The sequence below is a fragment of the Penaeus japonicus genome, unplaced genomic scaffold (assembly GCF_977035675.1).
Source record: "Penaeus japonicus unplaced genomic scaffold, GWHDUDI00000001_assembly GWHDUDI00000042, whole genome shotgun sequence".
Taxonomy (NCBI): domain Eukaryota; kingdom Metazoa; phylum Arthropoda; class Malacostraca; order Decapoda; family Penaeidae; genus Penaeus; species Penaeus japonicus.
In genome coordinates, this window is record NW_028234444.1 from 17,541,195 (window position 1) to 17,551,194 (window position 10,000).

The following is a 10,000-nucleotide window of genomic DNA, read 5'->3' on the forward strand; positions in this document are numbered from 1 at the left end:
AGACTGAACATCATTAGTTTCTTAAAATCTATAAATGAAATTGTGAAGATATATTCCTTCCTTACAGTCCAACTCTATTTTGATTCCTTTTGTAAATGAATGTATTGAACTACTAAGAATTACCATGAATGTATCGAGGTATTTGAAGAATGAAGAAACGGTCAGCAAGGAAAAATGTTGTGAATAAGGAAAATAATATTGTAAACATTATATGTATAAGTTTATCAATGCCTTTTTATAAACTACTCCCTTATAAAGCAGTAAAGACATACTTTTTCTAAAGTAAAATGATGCTAGTATGATATGCATATATATATATATATATATATATATATATATATATATATATATATATATAATGCGGCAAAGGTGCAGCTAATTCAACTATTCTGAGAATTTCGATATGACTTTATATCCAGTATTTTTTTTCTGTTTCATATTGTTGATATTTAGATAAAATTTTCGTGCTTGATCACTTCACCAGCGAATTATTCTCCTGATATTTTAGCAATCGATTTACCAACAAGTGTCTTATCATAGTCATGCAATATCTGTTTGCAATATTATCTGACCATTTTTATAGGATTTTATGATTGCTATTTTTCCTTTTTTTCAATCTCAATTTAACTTCAAATATTATTCATTATACAAATAAATTTTATTGATAAACATTCCTCAAATTCATAACAAACAGTTTTTTGATGATGATGGAACGTGAAGAATTAAGATCCAATGACTAGGAAATAATTGGGTACAATGAGTAACATTTCCAAGAGATTCTTAATGGGGTGCAGGGTAGGCGGGGGCGGGTCTATAGGCAGGTGGGTGGTCGGGGTACTGAGCCTCGCCCTCGTAGGTGACCTCAGCTACGAGACCGTCGCCGTTGTCCACGTAATTGACGACCTGCTTGCGGCCGTCGGGGAGGTCCACGGTGTAGCTGCCCTCGGTCTTGTAGCCGTCGCGGGACTCCGAGTGGCCGAGGTTGACGCCGGAGTAGCCGTCGGCGACACCGTAGTTGTAGTTGTACCTCGGGGGGACCTGTGTGGGTGGCGTCAGAAAAGGTGATTTTATACTGGCAGCATTATCTCAGGAACATATTGTATTGTAAGGGTGTCTTTAATTTCTTAAACATCTATGATTATCGAACATCAGACCAATGTTATCTTATGCTGACTCATTTTCCTCGAAGGTACTATTTTAGTAGCATATTGTATTAGAAGGATATTTTTCTTTCAATAAACCTTACAAAAAATGAAACTTAAAAAGGAAAATAGTTAAGACACAATGCAATTGGTAACTAACGCATCTGAAGCCACATTAAGTAATCGAGGTATTTCAGAGAGACATAAAAGAAGGAAGAGGCTTACATCAGGATAATCTGGTTCGCTGTGGTAGGCTGGTTGGGGAGGGTGGTAGGGAGGAGGAGGGGGAGGGTGGTAAGGAGGAGGAGGGGGAGGGTGAGGAAACTGATCAGCTATGGCCACTGCAGCCAGGCACGCGATAAAGGCGATCTGGAAATCGATTGAAAATCAGCGTTTCATTTGCAAATCTCGAAATGACACAGTAAGATATAGTGCTTGTTTTTTGCTTATTCATGCATCGATATATATATATATATATATATATATATATATATATATATATATATGTGTGTGTGTGTGTGTATGTATATATATATGTAAACATATATATACATATATACATATGTATACACACACACACATATATATACGCTTTTTTTTGTAGATGTGTTTGTGTATATCACGTATATCACTAATATCAAGCTTTCACAACAGCCATCCTATTTCCACTGTTCACTCAGCAACGAGTCACTTAATAACACCGGTAGAGCTAGTCCGCGAGCCTACCTTGAGAGACATGGCGGCGGAGGGAATGATGTCACAGGAGACGAGCTGAAGGTATATATAGTCACAAGAGGACTTTCGCTTTCTTGCAACACCGGCTGGCTTTATTAGGATATTCTTAGCGTTGAATTATATGAAGAAAGGAAAGCAATTCTGTGTCTGTATACATACACACATATGTGTGTATGTATGTAGATAGATAGATAGATAGAGATAGATATACATGTGTGTGTGTGCATATATATATATGTATATATATATATATATATATATATATATATATATATATATATATATATATATATATGTGTGTGTGTGTGTGTGTGTGTGTGTGTGTGTGTATATACATATATATATATATATATATTTATGTATGTACATATATATATATATATATATATATATATATATATATATATATATATATGTATGCATGTATATATATATATATATATATATATATATATATATATATATATATATATATATATATATATATATATGTATATATATGTATATATATATATATATATATATATATATATATATATTCATGTATGATAACCAAACTACATTTCGTATGCCGTTATATGTATTACGTTTTTTTTTTTAAGTGTGCGTCTGTGCATATATGTATGGTATGCGCATACATATACCTGTATGCATCTAAACTACTGTCATTATCATTATTGAGATTCCTGTTATCATTAACCGACATGCAAAAAATATTTCCTCGCATTACTGCTACCCTTAAAATCAGTTCTTTTCAATCGATTTCCTCCTTCACATACCTCTATAAACACCATCTATCCTATCCCATACATCTATCCTTCTTTATTGAAGTCATTCATTATTCTCTATCCATACTCTTCCCAAAGGACCTGAAATCCCTCATTCACTATTCCCTCTTCTTAGTGAAGGGAAAGTATGAATTGGACCGAAATTGATCATTCACCTGCACGCACCTGACGAGGATAGCCAGCAAGCCTTGGGTGATGACAGCGCCATCTGTTAGTTGAACGGGACACTCACTTCGATGCGTCTGCTGCTTTTTCAACTTTCTATCTTTGTCTCTTGTGCATGTGATCATGAAGTTGACGTTATTGTTCTGGAGTGAGGATGGATGTAAAGGACGACTATTGATAGGAACGTGAAAATAGAATATAGGACCAATTGCAGAGCAATGTCTAGGTCAGGTCATGGGTAAAGAGACAAGGTCAGAGAGTCGGATGAGAAGCTTGATTAAATTTCCCCAATTGTATATTACTTTCTGTCTTTATTTGTGTATTTTTCACTCATGTTCTTCTTACTTTAGTCGCGGTTTCACTACCCTTACCTGGCTTCGGAACCAGACTTCAAATTCCAGCTATGGTTCGGAAAGACAAGTGTGATGAATGAAGTTCCTGGAATCTTCTAAAGTCATCAGAACCTTAAGGATAATTGTCATAAGTTCCTATTTCTCTTTTACACAACACTATTTTTTACAGAGACAATATGTAGATAAATGAGAGATCATTAACCTTAACATCATTGATAAACGAAGGTAGATAAATATTGAAGATGAACATTGTCAATCTTGGATTCGCGATACTATGAGAATAGACAATAGAATTGCTTCTATTCTTTAATTATATACTGCAATAATAGTAGAACAAATCTTTAACTTATTTAAGCGGCTCTCTTTCATAAAAAAACAGTCCGAACTAAGGAGGAAATCGGGAACAGGCAAGTGTAAACAACGCCGGAGGGTGGAGGCCAGTGGTGGCTTAGAGCAAAAGGTCTTCAAACTTTTTTCGTCACGATCCAGTTTGACTTTGTTCACTACCTTCACGACCAAGTATGTCCGTCCTATTGTACCTTTCCCTCAACTCGATATCAATTCATATACATGTGTATATATATATATATATATATATATATATGAATATATATATAATATATATATATATATATATATATATATATATATATATATGTATATATATATGAATATATATATATATATATATATATGATTATATATATACATATTTGTATATATATATATATATATATATATATATATATATACATATATATATATATATATATATATATATATATATATATATATATATATATATATATATATGCATGCATATATATACATACATATGAATATAAAGATGTGTGTGTACATGTGTAAATAAATATATATGCAAGCATATTCTTTTCTTGCATAATCACCCACACACACACACACACACACACACACACACACACACACACATATATATATATATATATATATATATATATATATATATATATATATATGAACGTATGTATGTATGTATAACCTACTATGTTGAAAGCGGCGACCCACTGAACATGGGCTTGCTGCCCATTGCTGGGTCGCGACCCGTACTTTGCAGAACCCCGGCTTATAGAACAGTGCTCAATATGAATAGCAAAAAGGCTGCACACAATATAGAGACAAGCATTTTTTAGTGTTGGAAAGGATAAGTATTTGCAGAACTACCTTGATCCTCTATATTCAGCCCTAAATTGATGTGTTTCATTATGTACTGCAATTTTTCTTTTTTATCATTGTAGTATGTAAGAGGTCAAAATGCATATCCTAATCATTAGGAAATGTTTTGTGTTGGTTGCTTGAAAATAAAATTTGCACAATAATGCAACATACACACTAGCGGTCTAAATGCAGACAGCCAGATATACATGAATATAGGTACAGATATAGGCTATACTTATCCACACACACTCACACATATATAAAGTATATATACACATACACTCATGAAGTCCCGCTAACATGAAATATTTTAAATTCTCATTTTGAATTACACTGACAAACAAATACATGAATGGAGGGAAGCATGACTTTCACTCTGCAATGATTGCATGAAAGGTAAAGGACTGGAAACTCGTTCAAAAAAAAAAATAATAATAAATAAAATAATAATAATGATAATAATAATAATAAAATAATAATAATAGCAATAAAAAATATATATATATCTATATAAATAGGGAACTTGACTGTCGTATGGACAAACAAAATGGTAATGTTACGTATGTAAACATTTATTGATACCGCATACAAAAAACAAAAAAAAAAAAAAACATAAGCAATGGCACTAAAGTGAACTTGGAAATAATTGGATATAAAATCTGGCGTTCGTAATTAATCTTTATGCATGAGGTGCAGGGTAGGCGGGGGCGGGTCCATAGGCAGGTGGGTGGTCGGGGTACTGAGCCTCGCCCTCGTAGGTGACCTCAGCTACGAGACCGTCGCCGTTGTCCACGTATTTGACGATCTGCTTGCGGCCGTCGGGGAGGTCCACGGTGTAGCTGCCCTCGGTCTTGTAGCCGTCGCGGGACTCCGAGTGGCCGAGGTTGACGCCGGAGTAGCCGTCGGCGACACCGTAGTTGTAGTTGTACCTCGGGGGGACCTGTGTGGGTGGCGTCAGAAAAGTATATATCAGGCTGGCAATGATATCTCAGCAACTCATTTTACAAACATCAATGGAAGCAGAATACATAAAAGACACACCCAAAAAAAGAAAAAAAAACAATATAAAGATTATATATATATCAAAATATGTATATATATACAGATATATACATATATATGTATATATATAATATATATATATATATATATATACATATATATATATATATATATATATATATATATATATATATAATATATGATATATGAAATACATAAAATATGAAATATGAAATACAAAAATATGAAATAAAACATACATGAAATATAAACATATAAATAAAATATAAATATGAATTGAAATATAAATAAGATATGACTCTGAAATGATATATAAATAAAATATAGATATACAAATATAATATAAATATGAAATAGAATATAAGATATTAAAACTTAAAATATAAAATACATAAAAAGACCCAAAGATATGGTAGGAAAGTATTGTACCTAAAGCTACTTTTAAGCATGAAAATATTTAACAAACAGGTATAAAAGGAAGAGAGAGAGAGAAAAAAAAACTCACATCAGGGTATTCTGGTTCGCTGTGGTAGGCCGGTGGGGGAGGGTGGTAGGGGGCAGGAGGGGGAGGGGGAGGGTAAGGTGACTGATCACCTATGGCCAACACAGCCAAGCACGCGATGACAGCGATCTGAAATTGGAATTAAATCACTATAGGTGTACTTTCGACTATTCGTAATTTTTTCTGCAACAGGATAGATTTTTCAACTTGGGGTCTTAATCTATACTGTATAGATATGCACATATTTGTATATATATGAACATATATATATATATATATATATATATATATATATGTATATATATGTATATTCATATTTGTATGTGTACCTAAAAACACACACACACGCACGCACACACACACACACACTCTCTCTCTCTCTCTATATATATACACATATATATGTATATATATGTATATATGCATATATATATATATATATATATATATATATATAAATATATCTATATATAAATATGTATAATATATACATATATATATATATATATATATATATATATTATATATACATATATATATATATGTATATATATATACATATATATATAATATATATATATATATATATATATATATATATATATAGATATAATATATATATAATGTATATGTATATATATTCATGTATATACATCTCTCTCTCTCTTTCTATCTCTCTCCCTATCTATCTATCTATCTATCCATTTATATATTTATATGCATATTATATATACATATATACATACATATATATATATATATATATACGTATATTTACACCTATATATGTATTTCTGTGTGTGTGTGTTTGCAGACCACACACACTTGTATATTTATATATATATGTATATATATGTATATATATATATATATATATATATATATATATATATATATATATATATGTGTGTGTGTGTGTGTGTGTGTGTGTGTGTGTACATATATATATATATATATATGTATATATATATATATATATATATATATATATATATATATATTTATATATGTATGTATGTATATGTATATATATGTGTATATATATATACACACACATATATATATATATATATATATATATATATATATATATATGTATGTATGTATATATACATACACACACACACACACACACACACACACACACACACACACACACACACACACACACACACACATATATATATATATATATATATATATATATATATATATATATACATATATACATATATACATATATATGTATATAAATATATATATATATATATATATATATATATATATATATATATACATATATATACATATATATAAATATATATATATATATATATATATATATATATATATACATTCATACATACATACATAAATTCACAAAGCTCACAAAATAGCCATCACATTTGCACTGTTCACTCAACAACGAATCACTTTATAGCCTCGTGAGAGCTAGTCCACGAGCCTACCTTGAGAGACATGGCGGCGGAGGGAATGATGTCGCTGATGGCGAGCTGAGGCTTATATACTCGCGCCAAAACTCTCTCTTGTGGATTCGCGGTGTTGCATTGGCAAATCTATGCAAGTGGATGTGATTCAGCAATTTTTTTTTTTTTTTTTTTTTTTTTTTTTTTTTTTTTTTTTACTGAGAATGAAGTTATCCAATGGAGAGAGAGAAAAAAGTATCTGATAAATTTGATAGTAGCCTCTTAATAGTTTTATGTATGGATTTATACATCTATAAAAATAGTATGCTTGATATTTGTTTTCAAAACTATTCAGAATAATAGTTCTTTTTAACATACACCGAGTAGACGTTCTCAAATATCCTCTTTTACTCTTATCTATTCAGATAAGAGAAATCCAATATATATATATATATATATATATATATATATATATATATATAATCAAATTAGGAAATTATATCAAACCTAATATACACATATATTTTTCTCTCTTTTTTCCTTTTTTATCTATATCTTTTATATTAAATGCCTTTTTATAAAAGAAAAAAGTCGATTATCTATCTATCTATCTAGCTATCTATTATCAACCTTAATGGATAGTCACCTTATAAGCGGATGAGATGGATAGATGGATAGCAGAGGGATAGGTGTGTGGATTACATCATGGTTACTTGTCAAGATGTGGTTCACGAACTCGAGATAAATGAGGAAGTAAGAACAAAATAAACGAGGTAATAAGAAGAAAAAAGAATAACCAGGAAGTAAAGAAGAAAAAGGATAAATGAGGAGGTAAGGAGCAAGGAAGAAAGGAAGGTTCACGAACTCGAGATAAATGAGGAAGTAAGGACAGAATAAACGAGGTGATAAGAAGAGAAAAGAATAACCAAGAAGTAAAGAAGAAAAGAAGAAGAAATGGGATAAATGAAGAGGTAAGAAGCAAGGTAGAAAGGAAGGATAAATGTGGAAGTAAGAAGGAAGGAAGAAGTAAGAACGATAAACTAGGAAGTAGGAAAAAAAGAAGATAAACGTGGCAGTAGGAAGAAAAGAAGAAAAATAGGATAAATGAAGAAAAAAACATACAAACAGATAAACGAAGAAGAAGAAAAATATTAACGGAAAAGAATGAAGTTAAAACGAGGAAGAAGAAAAAATAGAAAAGGAAAAAGGAAGAAGAAGAAAAAAGATACACGATACAAAGGAAGTAAGAAGAAAAGAAAGGAAAAATGTTAACGAAGAACTAAGAAGAAAGAGAGATAAACGAGGAAGTAATAGGGAAAAAGATAAACGAAGGAATAAGAAGAAAAATAGATAAACGAAGGAGTAAGAAGAAAAAGAGATAAACGAGGAAGTAAGAGGGAAAAAATATAAATGAAGAAATAAAAAAAGAAAAGATAAACAAGAAGAAAGAAAGAAAGAAAAGATCAACGAGATAGAAATAAAAAAAATAAAAAAATAGAAAAAAATATATTTATATATGAAAAAGTAGGAAGACGAGAAAACGAAAAAGTTAAAAAAATATAAAGAAATAAACGCGGAACTAAGAAGAAAAAAAATAACGGTAAGAAAGAAAGAAAGAAAAAAAATAGATGACCAGGAAGAAAAAAATGACCTTGCTGGCTGGATATCTCTTATCGGGAAGGACACAACTTGAAAAATAGTGTTCTAGTATTTTTTCTCATATATATATATATAAATATAAATATATATATATATATATATATATAAATATATATATATATATATATAGAGAGAGAGAGAGAGAGAGAGAGAGAGAGAGAGAGATAAATAGACAGATAGATGTATATATATATATATATGTTTGTATATGGGTGTATATATATGTATATATATATATATTTATATATCTATATATAAATAGATAGATAGATAGATAGATGTGTGTATGTATATATATATATATATATATATATATATATATATATATATATCTATATATATATATATATACATATATATATATATACTCATATACATATATATATATATATATATATATATATATATATTATATATATATGTATATATATATATATATATATATATATATATATATATATATATATGTGTGTGTGTATGAGTATATATATATATATATTATATATATATTATATATATATATATATATGTGTGTGTGTGTGCGTGTGTGTGTGTGTGTGCGTGTATGTGTGTCTGTGTTTGTGTGTGAGTGTCTATATATATATATATATAGTATATATATATATATATATATATATAAATATATATATTTACATATATATATGTATATATGTGTGTGTGTGTACATATATATACTTATATGTACATGTACATGTGTGTGTATATATGTATATATATATATATATATATATATATATATATATATATATATATATGTGTGTGTGTGTGTGTGTGTGTGTGTGTGTGTGTGTGTGTGTGTGTGTGTTGTAAACAGACATGAAAATTTAATTCAGCTGGAAAAGTCTGAATCATATGAAAAACTCATTTTGGGGCAAACAATAGAACAATGAAACACAGGTCATATTTATTGTTATAATCACACAAAATAACAATAAGGAGATGTATGGTTGATGATGATGAACCAAAAATGAAATGGAATCAGTGACGT

At 29.4% G+C, this 10,000-nt stretch overlaps 1 protein-coding gene across 1 annotated transcript in view; it reads right to left on the bottom strand.

The window, feature by feature from the left end:
* Nucleotides 1-9,929: 9,929 nt before the first annotated feature.
* LOC122245659 (larval cuticle protein A2B-like) overlaps nt 9,930-10,000 on the bottom strand; it is a 1,219-nt gene continuing 1,148 nt past the window's right edge. Inside the window, exon 3 of the mRNA XM_043003585.2 lies at nt 9,930-10,000. This exon is cut by the window's right edge and continues 322 nt beyond it. The gene's annotated coding sequence lies outside the window, so the exon portion shown is untranslated.